Consider the following 23,454-nt stretch of genomic DNA (forward strand, 5'->3'; position numbering starts at 1 on the left):
GTCGTTCATCTACTTGGAAGACTAAAAAAAGTGAGTAATTTAACACAACTAAGAAAGATTAAATAATTTTGAGATATAAATTAATCATATATATATATATGAATATTAAGATAAAAGTTAAGAGAAAATTAAATCAATTATTATTTCATTCAAAGTGAACAATTCTTATGACAATTTAATGAGACCTAATTTTGAGCTACTGGTGACTCCATCACCTCTTAAATTATTGGCTAGTCCAGTTAAAATGTTTAATGAATCACATGGTACTAATTGTTGTTGGAAGGATACAATTGATTTGCATTTGATTTGATAGTAATTTTTGTTTATGGGAAAAACAATTAAAAAATTATAGAGAAAAATACAAAAAAAAAATTTATAGAGATCAAACTAAATTGTAAGAATGATATATTAAAGAATTATTTCAATGTAGTAAAAAAATTTAATTATGTTATTAATTATCAAATGATCATCTTATAAAACATATAAATAATAAAAACATTAACATACATATATAGTTAATATGTTAAAAAAAATTGAAAGGCAAAAAATAGAAAAATAAATAAATATGCTTCAATGACTTAATTATGATTATCTTTAATGATTTATTTATCAACATAAACTACATATATAATTCTTTTTATAACAAACTAAAGATACAAACTCTATATAATTGTTTTATTCCTATGCCCATTAAGTTTTGATCTCGTTTTATTTATATTTTCATTTGATGTAAAAAATCATTCTACTTATAAAAAAAGTCCAATAATAATAAAAAAGTAATTTAAGATAAAATTTATAAAAAAATATTACTAATGGTATTTTAATAAATCACTTTTAAAATTTTTGGAATCAAAACTTTATTAAGGATATTTTAGTTAATCATTTTTAGCATTTTTTTAATCTAATAATGAAAAAATTCATTTAAATTAAAATTTATAAAAACATTTGCTAAGAATATTTTAACGGATCACTTTTAAACTTTTGGAATTAAAATTTTAAATAATTTAATTTCACATAAATTCTAATTTTAATTTTAGTTGATTTAAATTAAATTTTAATAAATTAATAAAAGTTACATATTTATGAATAAATTCGTTAATTTAAAAATTTATAAAAATATTTAAGTTGATTATTGTTAGCACTTTTATATATAAATTATAGATGATATATCTAATATCTCCATTTTGCAGCGCTGGAGTTTCAGATGAGTTAGGTGCTGCAAATCCACAAGCAGCACAAATTGCCACCTTTGTTGTGATGGTTGTTACACTTGCAGAAGCTGTCATTGCAAGCATAATCCTTTTCTGTTGCCGATATGTTTTCTTATATGCTGACAGCAGTGACAAGGAAGTAGTAAATAATGTTACAAAAAGGATACCCCTAATGTGCCCCTACCAATTATCATGGACGGCTTACATGTGGTACTTGCTGGTCGCTTCCCAACCATTTGGTTCTTGCATAATTCAGAGTTACCTGTTGAAATTGCTTAGCATTTTAAGATAATTTGATCATTGCATGAGGCATTGTGAGAGGAATTGGGTGGCAGCATATTGGCGCCTCTGCCAATCCTGGGGCATATTATCTTGTTGGATTTCTTGTGGGGGTTTTATGTGCTTTTGTTTTAGATTTGAGAATTCAGTTCTCAATTTATGGAAGGCAATTGTATTTATTTCTTTTTCTTTTTCTTTTTGCCCCGTTAATCACCGAACAACATTAAAGTGTTACTAGTATTTTGCTCGGTATTTTTGCTCATTGTTGTTGGACAATTTTTTAGAATAACAATATCCAAATAAATCCCAAAATTTGCTCAAGATAAAAATAAACTTTCAATCTTTTATTACATGAAATTAAAGTTATGAAATTTTATTTCATTATAATTATATCCATTAAATCTTGAAGATAGATGAATAAGGTCCAATTTTCATAAATTTAAAATAGTATTTTCTAAAATATTTTCATCTAGTTCATCAAATAAATCTCAATAAGCATTTTTGTATAAATTACATTATCCAACTAAGAAGATTTTAATAAAAAAAAATTGAGTATTTTATAAGATCAAAGTTCTAATTAGAATAAAATATAAGTTAATAGTCTTAATTTCATACAATAAAATATCTAGAATTTATTTTTATTTTTTATTAAAGTTCTAGGGCTTATTTCGCTATTATCTAGTTTTATTTTTAAAAATAATATTTTTAGTACATGTTAATAAGAATATAATTGTTATACCAAAAAATAAGAATACAATTATATTTTCTTAATAATAATAATAAATTAAAATATTAAAAATGTTGAAAACAATTATTTATAAAACATATAATTTATATGAATAATGTAATTGATATATATTTTTATTTTTAATATATTTTTATTTTATCATATAATATTTAACATGTGTTAAATTTAATAATCTAAAGTGATAAGACTAAATCTAATCGAGTGAGAGAGTCTTGTTAGCATGACCAAACTTATACAAGTTGTATGCAAAGCCCATCATAATCCATGGCCCAACTGGATTGTTTCATGTTGGTTAAAAAAAATAATAATAATCAACTCTTGAATTTTATCAATTTACTTAAACAGATTCTTAATATTTAATTTATATTTAAAGAAGTCATTATCTTTTAATTTGTATCTAAATAAATTTTTAATCTTTAATTAATACTTAAATAAACTCCTAATCAAATTTTTTTATTTAAAGTAAGGATTTACATAGATATTTTTAATCAATCTTTTATTTGAAACAAAGACTTGTATAAAAACAAATGAAATATAAGCGGTTTTTTAGGTACAATTAAAAAAATGGGTCTATTTAAATAAAGTTGAACAATTTAAAAGCTTTTTTAATATTTTACCTTTCATGTTAGGTTAGGCATGGTGAAAGTGACGGAGAAAGCTTATCCCCAACTATGTTTGAATTTTAATTATTATAGATTCTATATTTTCCTTGTAATTACCTTAGTGTTTAAGTATCAAATGATCTAATATGTAGAAGTAACTCACAATATCTTTGATAGGAAAAAAAAATAGAGAGAACGAAAAAATAAAAGATAAAAAAGAAAGTTATTTTTCTTATTATGTGTGGTACAAATAATGAAAAATAAAGGGAGAAAAAAACTGAGCTAAAATTATAAATAAAATATTTAAGTAAAAAACCATGTTTTTCTTCAAATTTAACTATTATGTGTTTTAAGAGGACTATTTTTGAAAAAAAAATATTGTTATCTGTGAAAAAAAAGTTAAAGATTGATAATATTGGCCCATAATTGGCCGAAATAGATTGTGCCCACTAATTTGTGAATTTAGGGTCTTGCCATTTTAACCTCCTAGCTTTTTTATTAGCAGGAGTCATCTTAGAAGTAAATTACAGGGTTAGTCACCCAATTTTACTAAACTTTCGCAATTGGGTCATCAAATTTCAATATGTCCGATTTAAGTCACTAAAGTTTGTTAAATGTTTCAAACTTAATCACTCTAAGAAAAAACATTCAAACAATTAATAGAAAATTGATACGATTGCCAAATCAGATGTCACGTAATACCTCATATCCACGTCATAAAAGCAAACAAAAAATCAAATCCACCAAAAATCAACCAAATTCTTCTCACATATATTAGACCACCACCATTTCTTTTTTTTTTTTTTTTTTGAATTGCTGAAGCTCGATTCTTCAACCAAAACCATAAGAAAAAATGTAGAAACTTGCGCCATAACTAGTCTAGCAATAAGAAGATGTAGAAAATTGAAAAGAAACAAAGAGATAAAAGAGATCTAGTCTAAGATCAAGCAAAATCGGTGAAGAAATGATAGATGAATAGTAGTCAAAAGGTGAGAAAAAGAAGCCTAATTTTTTACTCTTTTTCCTCTTTAAGTTTTTTCTCTACTACTAATCTCTAATCGATACATTATAATCCAAAAAAAAAAAAATACTCAAAAAAAAAAAAACCCAAGTTGCTTTTTTTTTCTTTGGATTGTGCAGATTTGTAATTAACACAAGGACATGCCAATTGAGAAAATCTAATGGATTAAACTCAGGAAATGACTCTTTAATTAATTAATTAATTTTTTTTATCAGTGTCTTCTTCTCTTTTTCAAGGGTTAAGTAGTTTTCGGTTTTCACGGGTTTATGGGTAAGGGATTGCAGTTAGAATCACTTTTAATTTTTGGATTTCTTTCTACTTAGTGGGTTTGTTTTATTGTGTATTTTTATACTTTTATATGTTTGATTTTCACAAAAAAAAAAAAAAAAAAGTGGGAAAATGGCAAAAGGTATTACTTTTTATGTGTTTGATTTTGCTTACCTGTATTTGATTTTTTTTGTTTGTTTTTATGACGTGGATATGGGATATTAAGTGGAATCTAATTTGGCAATCGCATTATTTTTGTGTTAATTGTTTAGATGTTTTCCGTTAGAGTATCTAAGTTTGAAACATTTAATAACTTTAATGACTTGAATGGGATATATTGAAATTTGATGACCCAGTTGGAGAAGTTAGTAAAGTTGGGTGACTAAACTGTAATTTACTCGTCATCTTATTATTCTCACGCCAGCATTACTTGCCTGAAGACCTTTCAACTGGTTTATTAAACTTTGTAAATAGTTCAAATAAAGTTTTTTTGTTATTTCTCCTATATTTTTATTATTTGCTTTTTCTTTTCAAAAGCAAAAGGACAAAAAATTTGTTTGGATGTGAAAGTAAATTAATTTTTTAAGAAGTAAACATAAAATATGTATTTTTTATATGACAAAATATATGATTTTATTTTTATATTGATCAATTATTTCATAATTTGTTTTGCATTTTAATTATTAATTTTGAATCAATTATGATGTTGTTTTTCACATTTTGCTTTATTGTATTTTTTAAAAAAATAAGAAAAGTATCAATAAAACGAAATTATTTAATTTTTATTTATTAATTTCTTTTTTATACTTCAATGATTCAATTTTTTATTAGGGGATAAAATCCGATTTAAACTCCGGCATTTAGAGTTCTTTTTTTCTAGGGTGGATTCATCCTTTGAAGAATGGTAACTATGGATACACTTAAATATTGGAAAATAAAAAAAATTAAAGAAAAAATTATTTTTGTAAGTTTGTCTCTAAATATTTTATCTAAATATTATTTTCATCGATAAAATTAATAAATTTGTTAATAATTATATATATATATATATATTATAAGTGAACAACTTTAAAAAATCTAAATCCATCATTACTCTTTTTCCTATCCTTTTAAGCCTATATTTCCTTTATAAAAAAATTTTTTTTAAACGAAAATTTCGTTGTTTTCCTAGTAATTTATTGAATTAAATATAAAGTTCAGTATTTTTCTATTGGTGTAGGTTTTCGAAATAATTGATCATCAAATTTTCATTTTATATTCGAAAAGAAAATTAATTAAATAAATAATTTATATCTTTAACAGCAAGTGTAGCAAAAGTTAATTTTTATTTTTAATAAAATTTCAAATATGGGAAACTACCCATGTAAAACACATCTCCAAGAAGTAAAAATTAGTCCTAATTAAATACAAGCTTAATCTATAACAGGCCTACTAATAGGTTGGAAACTCCTAAGAAGCAAAACAATAAATATAGCTTAAACGCTTATAAAAATATAAAGTTGAAATGTATTAGAACATTTTATTCAATAAAGTGTGTACTCTATTTTTTACAAAATTTAATCCCTTGATTTGTTACATAAAGAAACTAGCTCTAATTGAAAGTAAACATCAAGCCAATCTGCTAAATTGAATTAAATATACTGATAAATGATAAAAGTAATTGGAACCAGCTGCCTTAATGATACCCAAATTGGCAACAAACAAATGAAGTCAACCTTTCCTATTCTTTTAATATAGGTTTTTTTTTTTTTTTTTTTGATGAAGTATAATTCGTAAAAGTTAGAAGTGCACTTTAATGTAAAAGTGGACGCTAATATTGAATCATTACAAATTGAAATTGTAATTTCAGTGGTATTACGTTTTAGTAATATACTCATGAGTTTTTTTTTTTTTTTTTTACAGATTTAATTTGCTTTTCTTTAATGAATTTGCGGTTTTATTTTTAGTTTTTGTATTTTCTTACAAAATTTGCTGCAACAGAACTTGTTTTGGTTATTTAGTTTTGGTGATTTTGGCCTTGAATTCTATGTTATAATCAAACTTTAATGATAGTTGCATTTGAACTTATTATCACAGATTTAATTAGTATAAATCCTGTCTGTAACACAATAGTAGAGGATGCAGCAAAGAATGAATGAGGTGCTCCTGCAGTCCTGCTTGCCAAAGAGAGAAGAGGGAGGGTGTTGGAGGTACTAGCATGGAGAGTCTTTGCGGCAGAGTTGTAGAGGGTGAACTCCGTTGCATGGCCTTTCATGGCAGTGGCAGTGTCACAGTACCTTCTTCAGGCCGTATCAGAGACTATCGTAGGACACCTTGGTAAACTCTCACTGTCCGGTGCTGTTATCGTCACCTCTTTCTGCAATGTCACTGGCTTTAGTCTCCTTGTAGAAGTTCCCCTCCCATGACTTTTTATTTTATTTTATTTAAAGTTGTCATGATTTGAATTTTGATTATTGAAATTAAGAATCTAACACTCTACCAATAAATATGACTGTTGGCAACTATTGTTTCACTTCTATTACTTGATCTATTTAGCTATTAGTACTAATTAAAAGAGATTTTGCAACAAATGTATGATGGCTTACACAAATTTTAAATGCTATACAGTCAGGATTTGCGGATGCCTTGGGAACTCTATGCGGGCAAACAAATGGAGCAATGAACTACCAAAAGATTGGAAGCTATACATACTGTCCAATGATCTGTGTCCTTCCAATTTGTCTCCCAATATGCCTCCTCTGGATATTCATGGACAAGTTGTTAGTACTAATAGGCCTAGACCCTCAAATTTCAATGGTGACTCGCAGTTAGCCATATGGCTCATTCCTGCACTATTTGCCTATGCAATTCTTCAATCACAAGTTCGTTATTTCCATCCTCGAAGCCTGATTGTTCCAATTCTACTAGTCTCATGGGCAACTCTGTGCTTCCACATACCTCTTTGTTGGATTTTGGTATTTAAATCAAAACTAGGCTTTAAAGGAGCAGCGTTAGCCATTGGCTTGTCTTATTGGTTCAATGTGGTCTTGCTTGGATTTTACATGTGACACTCATCATCATGTGAGAAAACCCGAGTTCTATTCCTTAAGGATGTTTTCTTTAGTATCAAGGAATTTTTTCACCTTGCAGTTCCTTCTGCTGTATTTCACAAGTTTTTTGGTGCGTCGGTGTCAACATAGAGTGGTAAAGTAACAATGACGGTGGGGTTTATTAGATTATGATATTTGAATATTGGTTGATGAATTTGTTATTGAAGAGGAACATTTAGAGAAAAAGAAAGTGTTCGGTGATTTTAGAGAAAAAGTATGAATTGAAATAGTTATGTCATGTTATCATATATTGTTTTTTTTTCAAATCATATCACATAATCATATTATTTTAAAAAAATTTAATTATTTATTATAAAATAATTAACTAATCTATTAAAATAAATATTTATTATTTAATTATTACATGTGATGTGTAATAAATAATTGATTTTTTTTAATAACATAATTATGTAATATAATTTAAATAAAAATAACATATGCTAACATGAGATAACGTTTTTTACAATTTGTCTCAAATTATAATAATTTTTAAGTAGGGATGTCAATGGCATGATATGAATAAGATAGAGCATTATCTATCCTTATCTTTGAATTTTTATTTTATATTCATTTTTGTATCTATATTTAATAAATATTTTAAATTTATTCATATTTTCATATTTACAAGTATTTAATAGGTATAGATAATCTCTATACTCATAACTTTTTTAAAAAAACAAAAAAACAATTTTTTTTTTTAGTTTTATTTTTATTTTTATCTTATATATTTAGATAATTTTTTATAAATATATATTAATTTATATTTTTAATAAATTAAATTAATTTTAATTAATCTAAAATAATAATTTATATTATTTAATAAAAATCTATATACTAAATATATATAAATATATAAAGTATAGATATAAAATAAATGTTTATTACCCATTTTTATCCCATCCTTAATAAATATTTAAAATTATACTTATTCTTATTATATATTTACAATGTAATATTTATCTTTATCTTTATTAAAATAAAAAATTAAAATTTCTATTGAGTATAAATAAGATTGTCATATCTATTTTTTTTTTAAGTAATCACCTATATTAAGCATCAATGGAAAAAATTAATTTAAAATTTAAATCCTATTATTCTAACTTAAAGAAATATATATAACAGGTGGCATTTAGATCAGTCCTGGTTTGGTGGCTCACCTTTTGAGGAAATTGCAGTCAAATTATTAAGAATTTTCGTAAGCTTTTTGAATTAGACGCATATCCTGACAGAGTCTGACAGGATGAAGAAAATTCGATTAATTGTAGTTGGGTCGTAGTTGTCGATATCCACCGAAAATCAAGCCCCACATATGTTATTGATCAGATAAGTTTTGCCTACCAACCAAAATAATGTTGTTGGGGATAGAATCAAACAAAATCAATGACAATAAAAAATTATTTAACATGTGCATGAATTGTTGAAGTAGACCAGACATAGTTGGAAAAGGACAAAAAGTTGGAATAGAAATAAATTAAGAATCGAAACCGTGTTCAAAGTTCACAGACATTGGAATTCATAAATACTTCACTTTGGTATTTTATTAAGCTGTAGTATTAATATTTGTTAACAAAATTCTTTAAGAAAAATATAAATAAAAAATAATTTTTAATTTTTAATTTCTGTATTTATATAATTTTTTAAATATACATATTTTTAAATAAAAATATATTATATCTAATTAATTTAAAATAAAATTTTATATTATTAAATAAAAAAATTATTTATTAACTATATATAAAGAAGAGGAATTTTTACAGTAATATAATTTTATTTTTTTTGTTTTTTAAATCAAAATTATTAAATTTAAAAAATGAAAAAATTATATTAATGTAAGTAGATAAAAACAAAAACGCATTAATGTAAAACAAATTTTTAAAACGGATATCTATTTTAAAATGAAAAAAAAACTAAATAATTAAATTTGTTTTAAATTTAGTCATCTTTACTTCAAATATTAGCGCTGTTCTCGTTTTAGCCTTTAAATAGTTAGATCTATGTTGGTGAGAGCTAGAGTTTTCAAAAGAGAGTTCATGACTGGAGCTTTCAAATCCTTTTTAATTAATATTTTTGTATTGGTGCAATACTAAATTTTCTTGCTCATTTGTCTTATTTTGTAATTATTCCGAACAAATCCGTACGTCTAGAAAAGAGTTGGCAAAGGAGCTCTGAATTCCGCCCAATCGTTCGAATTCAATTATGAAGATCTATAATTGAATGTAAAAAATTATTAAAAATATCATTAATAAATTAAATTTAATTTAAATTTATTTAATGACAAAATTTATAAAAAATTTTATTAAAATTTTTACTTAAAAATATATCAAAATTTATTTTTTAACATTTTTCATAATTAATTTATATAACAAGGTCGGAACTACGTAGAACTATATGGGGCAGTTGCCTCCACTGACTTCGTAAAATTCTTTTAGGTTTATTATAAAAATTTCAAAAGTTTTGAAAATTTAAAGTTTTGTTTTTATAAAAAAATCTCAGTCATATTTGCTCCCACTAAATTAAGGTTTATACATTAAAATTTTCATTATTTATTTAGTATCATAATAATTTTGAAGTCATTTGACGAATTTAAAAATGAAATAAAAAATAATGAAATCGTTATCAATATTTTTTTATAAGATACGATTGATCACCTAATAAAATATATCTTTTTAATAAAATCTTAAAATTAATTAAAATTTATTAAAAAATAATTTTAGGATCTGCGTAACAGTCTGAATTCGAGAGTCAGTTACGTGTTGGGAAATATTAGCACTCCTATAACGTCCGTTTAAAAATGGTACCAATTCACTATGTGTTATCTTTTGATTTTGATAAAAAACAGTCGTATTTTCGATGTTTAAAAAAATTTTCCTTGATTTATTTTTTATTCATTGCATTTTTGGTTTTTCCTTTAATTTTATTTAATATTTATTATTCAAGTTTAATTTGAGAAAAATAAATTAAAATACTTTTATTGAAATAATTCTTAAAATATGTCAGTACGTTGGTAACATTAAAAGAACTTTTTTTCACCTAGAGATTTTTTAGGCATCACTTTTTAGAATACCTTAGAATGTCATCTTCAAATGTTTGAATTTACTTTTCATAAAAATTATATCATGCATACACTGCAAATGATAATATATTGATGCACACATTTTATCTTCATTTTTAAGAAATATTATGAATTTTTATTAATTTTTTGTCATTTAAAACTTTGAAGAAAATGAAAATTTTATTATATTAAAAATTTTCTATAAATATTCTAATACACTGATAATATTTAAAAAATCTTCTCACATAGGGATTTTTAAAGCATTTCTACTTGAAATACTTTTAGAATCCTATCATTGGCTAAAAATTTTTTCTCATTTTTTATTATTTATTCTTAATTTATTTTTTAATTTTTATTATTAAAGAAAAGAGAATTTTTATTGTATTGAAAAATTTTTATAAATACTCAAATATATTGGTAGTATTTAAAAAAAATAATTTTTTACCTAGAGATTTCATAGGCATCACTACTCAGAGTACCTTAGAATCTCATCATCGGATAAAAATTTTCTTTTCTTACATTTTTTATTAATTTGTATTATTATTAAGTTTATTTTTTATTTTTTAGAGTTTGTTTTTTTTAAATTTAACAAAATTATAAAAATTTTAATTACATATTTCATCAGTTAATCTAACAAATATAATTATCTTAATATGCACAAATATTATAAAAATAATAAAAAATTTCATAAAAAAATTTTTTTTTCACCTAAACAGGACCGATCAATGGTCCAATTAATGCTGGATCCATTCTGCTCCGACGGTTCAGTTAGGTCTGGATGACTCGACGGTTTGACTCGATTTATTTGGACCAATCAGGATAAAAGGGTGAGTCGGGTTGCTGGATCGATTGTACGGATCTCGGATTGGGTTAGCGGGTTGACCTGCGGATCCTGGGCTTTAAACGACGTCGTTTTGATCGTTTAATGAAACGGTGTCGTTTTGGCTTTCAGCTTTCTATAAAAGCCCAAAATTTTTTTCTCTCATTTTTTTTTCTCCCCCTCTTTCTCTACACTCTCAGAGCTTCTTTCTTTACTTAGTTGACCGGTCACCGTCAACTGTCGTTGGGGGTTGATCGTCGATCGTCGGTCATCGTACACGACTGCCAAAAAATTTAAAAAAAAGCCTGAAATACTCCCATTGACTCTCTAAACATAAATCTGACCTTCTTTTCACCAAAAAAAGTCCCCAATTCCCTAGATCTACCTTCAAACTTTTGGTCAAACTTTTTTTTTTTGATATTCTGACCCTTTTTTTTATTAACTTTGCTTTCTTTTTACAGGTGATCTTGACGCTGGGTTCCTTGTTCTAGGGGACTAAGTTGTTTTTTTATATTTTTTGTTGTTGGTTTTGGTAGAAAGCTTTTCATTTTTTTTTTGCAGGGTATCCCTTCTTTCTCTTGTTGGTTCGGCCAATAGCTTTATTTATAGAGCTCTGGCCATACCCTGTTCCTGAGTGAACGGTATAAGGCTTAGAAGAAAGGGGTCCCATGTATGGCACCCCAGCACAGTCTATCTACCCTCATTTTTTTCTTATATCTTGTCTAGTGATAGGGCATGATTGCAGTGAGCATAGGGTGTGGGTATGAACAGGGATGAATAGGAATGAACAGGGGGTGGTAGTGGCATCGTGCATGGAACCCATTGCCATCAGCCATTTGTTTTTTTCCCTTTGTTTCTTAGCTTTTGTTTTGTTTTTTTTTTTTTTTTGGTTTTGTATTTTTGGTTTGTTTTTTTTTCTTTTCATTTTTTTGTATTTTATTTAATTTTTTATTATTGTATTTAATAATAATATTAGTATCTTATTAAGATATATTATTTAATAAAAAAAATAAATTTGATCAAGGCCAAACAAATTTGATGTCTACAGCTGTCCCTCTTTGTACATTGCTAAGAATCAAGAATAGTACAAAGACAAAGACATCAATTTTATTTGAATTTTTTTTTTACTTAATCAAAAATTTTTTCTCATCAAACCAAAATGTTCTTCTTACTCGAGGCTCGATAAAATTTAAAATCTGAAAAAACAAGGCTCCTTTCAGCAGAAGCTCAACAACTTTAAAAATTCTATCTTGAAAAAGTTCCTATAAGCAGAGACTCAACAACTTTAAAAATTTTATCTCGAAAAAGCTCCTGTAAGCAAAAGCTCAACAATTTTAAAAATCTCATCTTGGAAAAGCTCATCTCAGCAGAGGCTCAACAATTTTAAATATCATCTTGAAAAAAGCTCCTCTAAACAAAGACTAAAGAACTTTAAAAATTTATCTGTTCTCGAAATCGAGTTTTTATCTTTGAATAAGTAAATTTCTCTATTTTAAAATCTTTTGTTTGATCTGAATATCAAAATCTTATTTTTTCATTAAGAAATGGAAATTCTTTGTCTTTATTATAACTGCTCATTGATGCATGTACTAAATGCTCTAAATGCAATGTATGTAATGCAATCAAAATTATCCATTATAGTAAAAAGATTCTCGAAATCTCTCACTTTTTATTTTTTTTATCAGAATTTTCAATAATTGCCATATGGTCAATCTGTTCTTAACATCTGACCATTGTATTCTTCCTTAACAATACTTTTCTTCTTCAAAAGTTTGCAACATCAATGTCTTGTCATGCTTTTCTCATCCTTTTTCATTTGCCTTTGTCATCTTCTAAAAAAGTAATACAGAGATTTTTCGTGTTTGTTTTTCTTTTAATCATTTTAAGTTTAAGACAAACATAATGCAATCATACATTTCTCTCATTCATTTGTACGATGAATAAAAATATCATATAAAGATAAAGGAAAATATAGGCGTTATTTTCAAAGGAAAGATAACATATTTCATTAAATTGATAATAAGTGCATGGTAAAGTGTTTGAGTTGAAACAAAGGTGCCCAAATAATGGTCACAAGATAATCATGAACAAAATATTCTCAGATCCTTTTTCTAAAACTAAATCAGGTGACTTCCTTGATTCTTTAGAGTTCATCAAACTACACTTGCCCTAGTGTTGTAAGTATATCCAAGCTACCTTTTCAGATTTTCAGCTTAGATGAGCCATTATTTTTTTATTTTTTTATTTTTTTTTTCTTCAAGCAAAATGTTTTTTCACAGCATATGAATTTATCGGGGTAGGCAAATCACCTCCATCTATTTTTGCCAAAATTAATGCCCCACCGAAAAAGGTCTTTTTCACCACGTATAGACCCTCTCAATTTGGTATCCATTTTCTTCAATTGTCATGTTGATTTAGAATGATTCTTTTCAGCACTAAGTCTCCTTCCTTAAAGCGACGAAGATGAATTTTCTTATCATGAGCTCTCATCACCCTTTTTTGATATAATTGACCATAATAAAGTGCTGACAGTCTTTTCTTTTCAATGAGGTTCAACTGCTCGTAGTGATTCTGAACCCATTCTGCTTTTTCTAACTCTACCTCTATCAGGACTCTCAGTGAGGTAAATTTCACTTTGATCAGTAGCACAGCTTTCATTTTATATACCAAAGAGAACGGGTTGGCCCCAGTAGATGTTTAAACTGATGTTTTATAAGTATGCAAAGCAAAAGGTAACTTCTTATGCTAGTCTTTGTAAGTATCAGTCATTTTCTCTAGGATTCTTTTAATATTCTTGTTCGCAGCCCTACTGCCCCATTTATTTTCAGACGATACGGTGCTGAATTACGATGACGGATCTTGAATTTAGTGCACACTTCATTCATCATTTTACTGTTTAAGTTTTTGGCATTATCAGAAATAATTATCTCTGAAAGCCCATATCTGTATATTATCTTTTTTTTATGAACTTGCATACCACAGATTGGGTCACGCTAGCATATGATGTAGCTTCTACCCACTTAGTGAAGTAATCAATCATCACAAAAATGAATCTATGCTTATTCGAAGCTTTTGGAATAATGAGACCAATGACATCCATGCTCCACATAGAAAATGGCCATGGAAGAGCCAAAATATGTAATGCTAATGGTGGAACATGGATCTTGTCAGCATAGATTTGACACTTATGGCATTTTCTAGCATGATTAATACAGTTACTCTTCATTGTCAACTAATAGTAACCGACCCTCATAATTTTTTTAGCCATCATATAATCATTAACATGCACCCCGCAAACTTCATTATGTACTTTTTCAATAATCTTCTTTGTTTCAGCTGAATTCACACAACTTAAGAGTACTTGATCTTGACTTTTTTTATAAAGGACATCTTCATCAAGGAAGAAACTCATAGCCAACCTTGTAATAGTCCTCTTATCATTTTCTGTTGCATATCCTGGGTATTGCTGGCTTTTAATGTATTGCATAATGTCATGATACCATGGCTTCCCATCTACTTCTTTTTCAACACCTAAACAATGTGTTGGTTCATCCTTTTCATCTATCTTGATGGATTGGATTTCAGTATTTGTATCTATTTTAATCATTGCAGCTAAAGTAGGTAGTGCATCAGTAATTTGGTTCTTCTCTCTAGGTAGATGCTTAAATTGAACTTCTTCAAATTGCTTGACTAATTCAGATATGTATTTATGGTACTGTATCAACTTAGAATCTCTCGTTTCTCATTCACCTCGTAACTGATAAATAACTAGAGCTGAATCTTCAAACACAACTAATACTTTAATATTTTTTTCAATTGCTTCTTGCAAACCTATAATATAAGCCTTATATTCGGTCACATTATTTGTGCAATTGAAATTTACTTGGTTGTGATGGGATAATAGTGCCAATCGGGAGATACCAAAATTGTCCCAATACCATGGCCTAAAGTGTTAGCAGCTTCATCAAAATACATTCTCCAAGACTTTTCAACAGGTTCATTTTCTTCAATGGCCATCACATCTTCATTAGAAAAATCTAATTTCATTGGCTCATAATTTTCAGCAGCGTGATCAGTAAGGAACTCGGCCACTGCATTCTTTTTTATAGCCTTTTGAATTACATAAACAATATCATATTCTGAAAGCATAACTTGCCACCATGCTATTCTTCCTGTCAATGATGGCTTCTCAAAGATATACTTAATGAGATCCAACTTTACTATAAGCCAAGTAGTGTGATAAAGCATGTATTATCTAAACCGTCGAGCTGTCCAAACCAATGCGCAATATATCTTCTCTAATGGTGAGTACTTGGACTCATAATCAATAAACTTCTTACTCAAGTAGTAAATTGCTCATTCTTTTCTGTTAGTTTCATCTCTTTGCTCCAGCACACATCTCATTGATTTTTCATGTATTGTTAAATACATAATCAAAGGCTTTCTTGGAACAGGTGGCACCAATATGGGTAAATTTGATAAGTACCCTTTGATTTTATCAAAAGTTTATTGGCATTCATCATTCCATTCTTCTGGATCATATTTTTTAAGAAGCTTAAAAATGGGATCGCACTTGTAGATGAGTTGAGAGATGAAACGAACAATATAATTCAATCTTCCCATAAAATCTCGCACCTCTTTCAGGGTACGAGAAGGGGATAAATTTTGAATAGCTTGTATCTTATCTGGATCACTTCGATTCCTTTTTTACTGATCACAAAACCTAATAATTTTCTTAATTTGGCATCAAATGTACATTTGGCAAGATTCAATTTCAACTGAAACCTTTTCAACCTATCAAAGAGCTTTTTGAGATTGACTATATGATCTTTTCTTTCATGAGATTTTGCAATCATGTCATCCACATACACTTCTATCTCTTTATGCATCATGTCATGAAAGAGAGTCACCATTGCTCTTTGATAAGTAGCACCAATATTTTTCAACCCAAAAGGCATGACTTTGTAGTAGAACGTCTCCCACATAGTCATAAATGTGGTTTTTTCCATATCATCTCTGCCCATCTTGATTTGGTTGTAACCTGAGAAGCCATCCATAAAAGAAAATGTGAAATACCTAGCAATATTATCCATTAGGGTATCGATATAGGGTAAAGGAAAATTATCCTTAGGACTTGCCTTATTCAGATCTCGATAGTCAACACACATTCTCACTTTTTCATCTTTCTTGGGAACTGACACTATATTGACTACCTATTCAAGATATTTTACCACCTCTAAAAATTTTACATCAAATTACTTTTTCACCTCCTCTTTAATTTTCAACAGTATTTCTGGCTTCATGCACCTTAGCTTTTGCTATACTGGCTTGCATTCTGGTTTCAAAGGTAATTTGTATTATACAATATCAGTGCTGAGCTTGGTATATCCTGATAAGACCATACGAATACATCTACATATTCTCGAAGTAACTCTTCTAACTTCTATCTTTCAGTTGGTAAAAGGGATGTACCAATTTTAAACTCTCTTCTATATTCATCATCCCTCAAATTCACTAATTCGATAATTTTCTAGTAGGGTTCAATTGGCTTGTCTTCATGTTCTATTAAGTTTAACAAATCAGGGGGCAGTGTGTAATTATCTAAATCTTTTTCATTATCAAGTTCGTCAACATGAATTAAGTTTTCAAAATTGAATCCGAGATTATTGTCATGATTAGCCTTGTGTTCATTATTTGAGATCCTGTAAAGGGTAAAATGAAGAGAACATTGGCATAAAAAAAATAAAATGGTAAGAAAATGATTAAGGCAAAAAGAGAAATGATTCAAATGAATAAAAGTGAAAGTGAATAAGAGAAATGTAGACGTATTTTTCAAGCCTTTTATTAAAATGACAAACATAAACACGTCACAAAAGATCTTCTAATACTCGTAAAAAGAAATTAGAGATTTAAAGTTCCATAGTACATTATTTTTTCAAAGTTTTAAAGATAACGGTAGCTCTATAACTTTTCAATTATCCAACTCAAAATCTGAAGGATAAAGGTACACGAATAGCTCTTCACTTCAACTTTTATTTTCTCTATCATCCACTATTTAAATAGTCAACTCTAAAAATTCTTTCACGAATTTGGCACTTAAGGCTTCAAGCAAATCTGGGTAAATATATCCCCTTGAACGAAAAGAATTATAGAGGTATGAAATAACCATAGGCTCTGACTCCGGCTCATATCCTTCAAGATTAGCTATCTTCTTATCTTTTTTCTTATTTATCATTTTCATTCTATCCTCTCTTGTTGGCTTATATCCCAAGTCGAATTTGTCTTTCTTTTCATATATGATCGATGGCTTAGTGATTCCTTGCAAATTCTTTTCAAGTCAGACTTCAGGTCGTCATCCCATCTTACTAAGCTGTTTGACAACCATTTTAGTTATCGTAGATAAGTGTGGTGAATACAATTTAGATTGTTTAGACACATATATTGTATTGGTAATCTCAAAAGATCTATAAGAGCATTCTAATGCTTCATCTGCTGATTTTACATAAATAGTATTTATCGATTGAGTTACTAATAAATCTTCTTTTTCTGTCACACATGTTAGCTTTCTTTTAACAATGAATTTAATTTTTTGATATAATGAAGATGGAACAGCACATGTCATATGGATCCACGGCCTACCCAATAAGCAACTGTATGAAAGAGAGATGTCCATCACTTGAAATTTCACGTTGAAAGTGCACGGACCAATCTGTAATGGTATTTTTATGTCTCTCAACACCTCTTTTTGGGTTTCATCAAAGGCTTTCACTATCATATGACTAGGCTTCATATAAGATCCATTAATAAGGAGTTTTGCTAGAGTAGTCATAGGTATAACGTTGATGGATGAGCCATTATCAATCAAAACTTTAACCATTATATGACTCTTACACTTTATAGTAATATGAAGAGTCTTAGTACTTCTTTAACCTTCAAGAAGAATCTCTTCATCACTGAAAGAGATATGGTTTAAAATTGTCAGATTACCAACAAGCTATTTCACATATTTAACAGAAGTATTATGAAACACATATGCTTGATTGAGCACTTTCAATAGAGCATTACGGTATGACTCTGAGCTTAGCAATAATGATAATAACAAAATTTTAGTTGGCATCTTATTAAGCTATTCTACCACACTATACTTGCTATGTTTTATTAACTTTAAAAATTCACAAGCTTCACTCTCAGAGACTGACTTCTGACATTCTTTTTCTAGGGTTGTGATAGGATTACTCTGACTTTTTTTTCCTACCTTAACTTTCTCTTTTCTAGGTTTTTCTAGAGCCTTTGGGGTATAACATATCCCACTTCGAGTCATACCTCTTACACCTATTATGTTCGTAGTATCTGGATTGTTTATGATATCATAATCATACTTTCACAGTACTGCTTTATCATTCTGGTATGAAAAAGGGTCAGAAACTTTAATTGTCACTATTGGTCAGAAGATGGGCTTTTTTAACTTCAGTATCGACTTTTCATCATAATAAATAGTTATCGATCTATGACAAACTTATTTTTTAAATTAATGGTAAACACTTTAGCTTTCATCAACTCTTTTTTTTCTTCGTAAAACTCTATCCAACCCGTATCCATCAATTTTTGCACCTCTTGATAGAATTGGTGATAATTCTCGATAGAATGCCCTAAAGCACCTCTGTGATAATTATAGCTCTCAGTTAAGTTAATTGCTTTAGAGTAATTCTGAATTTTTATTGACTTCAATATATTAGCTTTAACTAAGACTTCAAATACTTTAGCCATCGGAGTCTTAACTTCATTTATTTTCTCTTTCACTTGGCTTTTTTGTCTATCAATTAAGGCATTTATTGATGGTCTAGTATGATTCGGTAGAGGATTCCCATTAACATTTGGAGTCCCTTGTTGGTTGGTATTAAAGTGTAACACTCCTTCATTGATTAACCCTTGCACTTTAAGCTTCAAAGCAGTATAGTTCTTAGTGAAATGATCTGGATTCCTATAATGATAATCACAATGCGCATTGGGGTCATACCATTTAGAAAATAGAGGTTTCAATGGTTCAACAATAACAGGAACATGTAAATATTTCTCAACAAGTCGAGGATACAAATCTATGTATGTCAAGGGAATGAGGTCAAAAGTGGGTTTTTTTTTTTGTATTTCTTGAAGCTCTCGGACCACTATTAAGACTAGGTCTCCATTCTGGTCTTGTGGGTGTAGAATGATGGTTGTAGGTAGGTGTTCGAAAGGATGACTAAAAATGGAGTGGATAAGCTGGTGGTTGTAATGGCTGGTATGGTTGATATGGATGAGGGATGGATGTAATATTGTTTATGAAAGGGTAATGGGTTTGGTATACTGGTGCAGGGTACGATGCAAAACCTCTAAACTGTTGCCCTACATAGTTTACTGCTCAAGCTTTATTCTCTTTCTTTTTGGGAGCTCCACCTTTTTTTGCTCCACTTATCTTTCCTGTATTGAGCTTACCATTTTTTATGGCATTTTCAATAATCTCATCCGATATCACCATATCTGTAAAGGTTTTAGTTGCATTACCTATCAACCTTTCATAATATGGTACTTTTAAAGTATTCATAAATAAGATAATTGTTTCTTTCTCGGTAAGAAAAGGTTGGATTTATGCAATCACATCTCTCCATCTTTGTGCATACTCCTTGAAGCTTTCAATTGCTTTCTTTTTCATACCTTATAAAGATAGACGATCTAGAGCTAGATCCCTGACATGCTGATATTGTGTAAGGAATGCCCTTGTAAGCTCTTACCAGGAATGAATACGAATCTTGTCTAATTGAAATACCATCTAGCGTAGAACCCGTAAGGCTATCTTGAAATATGTGCATTAACAACTTCTCATCACGAGTATGTGCTGCATCTTTCGACAGTACATGGTGATATGGATTCTTGGGCATTTCGTACCATCATATTTTTTAAATTCAAAAATTTTTAATTTAGGCGGAATGACCACATTAAGGACTAAACAAAGCTCGGTTGCATCTGTAAGACCATAAAAATTTATTCCTTCCACTACTCTAAGCCTTTCTTCTAATAGCTTCATCTTTTCCTGGGCACTAGTATCTTTTACTTTCTCAGGTATCTTTATCCCTAGTTTTTTTTTCTTTGGGATCATCCAAATCAGGAACCAAGATTGGCTCGAGTGATTTTTCCATCATAACAGGATTAAAAAAATTTTGAAACTATCCTGGAACAGGTGCTGATGTTATTCCTGGATAAAGATTGAAATATCCACCGAGAGTAAGAATTTGTACTCTGGTTCCTTGTGAAGGTTAGGTTGGCCGTGGCTCGAATCCTGGAGGGTATATAGGATCCGCTATGTTTGGCGATTGCTCTTGGAGGCTAAGATTTTCTTTCACTGTTTTTCTTTTATCAAGTTTCCTAAGCATATCTATTATTGTATTGAGATCCCCTCTTAGTTTTTCTCGAACTTTCTTGATTCTCTCAAATCGACTAGCTTGTTCTTGTTTCATGATTATTGTCTGAGTCTTGGTATTGTATAAATGGCGAATGGGTCATAATAAACCAACATAGGTGTGTTTCTTAAAAATTCAAAATTGGGTTGAGGTTTTTTTTTTTAAATGAGGTTGGGTTGGAAAAAGATTTAAGGTTTTTTTTATCCCATTTCGACTTCCATGTGGCACATCCTTCATTTTTTTCATTTTTTGTAAAGTTTTTTATTTTTTTGTAGTCTTGTATTTTAAATTTTAAATTTTTATTTTTTATTAGATAAATTTTATAATAAAAAGAATCAATTAAGATAAAGATGATAAAATAACTCATGTATAATGAGTTTCAATTTGCCCTAATTCAATTGACGTGCTTTCTTTTAATTCGTAATAATTTGAGTTGAGTTTTTTCTTTTTTTTAAATAAAACTCGGATAAGAGTAAAGTTTTGGATGTTATTTCTCGATCTTGGTATATACAAAAATATATTTTTTTATTTATTTAATTCTATATTTATGTATGTATTTTATTTAACATATTATTTAATACTATAATTTAATAAATTTGTGTATCATCCTATTTTATTTTTTTTGTCATTTTCTTTGTTTTTTAAAATTTTATTTATTAGATAAATTTTATAAAGAAAAAGACAATGAATGTAGGAATGATAGAATAATCTACATCCAATGAGTATTAATTTGTCATGATCATATGATTTTTTAAATAAAAATTAGATTAAGTTTTATTTTTTAAAATAATTTAAGTTAAGTCATGATTGAGTTTGGAGTGTTCTACTCAACTTTTTTCGAGATATATAAATAAATATATTTAATTAATTAATTTATATTATATTAATAAATATATTATTTAATACTTTAGTTTAATAAAAAATTATATTTATACATAATTAAATTATAATTTATATTAAAAATAAATATATTTATATTTATTTATATATAATTTATTAAAATTTGATATACAAGTTTTGCTTTTTTATTTTTAAAATATAATTTTAAAAAATAAAAACTAATTACATAACTAGCACGGGGTTAATTTTAATAAATTATAAATTTATAGATATTGAATAGAATATTTTCGTATAAAAGGGTATATAGCGAGAAAGTAAATTAAGAAGTTCCTAAAAATCGAGGACCGTTCGGCAAAAGGAAAAAAAAAAAAAAAAACGGGTAATTGTCATTGCGTTTCGGGGTGACTCAAGCTATTCTTTTTGACATAATTAATTGCGTGACTTGTAAGATAAAGATACACATGGTTTCCAGTTGAATAGTCAAGTCAATACCGTGTGGATCCTGTGTTTATTTTCTCCTATAATATGAAGGATAAAATTTATATAAAATTAAGACCAAAAACAAATTTTTATATAAAATTTCATAGGTAAAATTTATGAAATTTTTTATAAGAAATGAATAAAAAAATTTTAATAAAAATTTAAATTATTAGATTGATAAAATTTAATGTAAAATCCAATAATAATAAAAAATCATTAAAATTATTATTTTAATTTAAATTTATCGATATTTATTTAATGATAAAAATTTTATTAATATTTTTATTAAAAATATTCATTTAATAAATATATCAAAATTTATTAAAATCTTTTCAAATTTTTTATATTTGATTTATTGATGAGTTATTTTAATTTATCGATTTTAATTTTTATTTTAGTTTTTATTTACTTATTTCTAATAAAAAACTTAATGAATTTTACCTATAGAATTTCATGTAAATATTTTTTTAATACTAATCCAAAATTTGACATTTTTTTTTTACTTTTTGATTATGAATCCATCATTCTTTCTTTACTTGCCAAAATTTGGATATTTACTCATCATTATTAGATAAATTTTATAAAAAAAAAATTCAATATAAAAAATATAAAATAATTCATATTCAATTAATTTTAATTTATAACAATCAAATATAGGTATGTTTTCTTAAAAAAATTGGATTAAGTTTTTTTTTTTAATTAAAAATGGATTAGAAATTAATTTAAGGTATTCTACCTCATTTCGGGTGTGACGTTGCACTCTTTTTTGTTTTTCTTTTTGTTTTTTAAAATTTTTTTATTTTTTATTAGTTAAATTTTTTAATAAAATAATTAATTGAGATAGAAATAATAAAATAATTTGTATATCATGAATTTGATTCATCCTTATTAAATATTAATGCTTTCTTTCAATTCAGAATAATTTGGGTTAATTTTTTTTTTTTTTTTAAATTAAACTCAAATAAGAGCAAAGTTTTGATGTTACGGCTTGGTCTTTCTATATATAAAAATATATATTATTTATTTAATTTTATATTTATATATATTTATTAAAAATATTATTTAATATTTTAATTTAATAAATTTACATGTCATATTTGATTTTTTTGTATTTTTAAAATTTTTATTTATTAGATAAATTTTATAAAAAAAGATAATAAATATAAAGATAAAAAATAATTTATATCCAATAAATTTTAATTTAACGTGATGTAATTAATGTAATTTTTTTAAATAAAAATTGGGTTAAATTTTGTATATTTAAACAATTTGGGTAAAATTGCCATTGGGTTTGGGGTGCTCCAACTCACTCTCGATATATAAAAAAATATATTTAATTATTTATTTAATATATATATTTTTATATTTTTAATTAATAAAAATAAAAATATTTATCTTTATATATATTATCATTCATTAAAATTTAATATAAAAATTTTATTTTTATATTTTTAAAATATAATTTTAAAAAATCATGCAGCAAGATGCTAATGTAATTCCAAAAAATTTCCTAAAAATCGAGGACCACTTTAGCAAAAAGTTAAAACAAGAGAAGAAAAAAGTAATTGCCAATGTATTTCGTGCGTGACTCCAAAGCTGTTCTTTTCCACA

This window comes from Durio zibethinus, chromosome 23 (genome assembly GCF_047325235.1).
Source record: "Durio zibethinus cultivar Kanyao isolate XHJ-2024 chromosome 23, ASM4732523v1, whole genome shotgun sequence".
Lineage (NCBI taxonomy): Eukaryota > Viridiplantae > Streptophyta > Magnoliopsida > Malvales > Malvaceae > Durio > Durio zibethinus.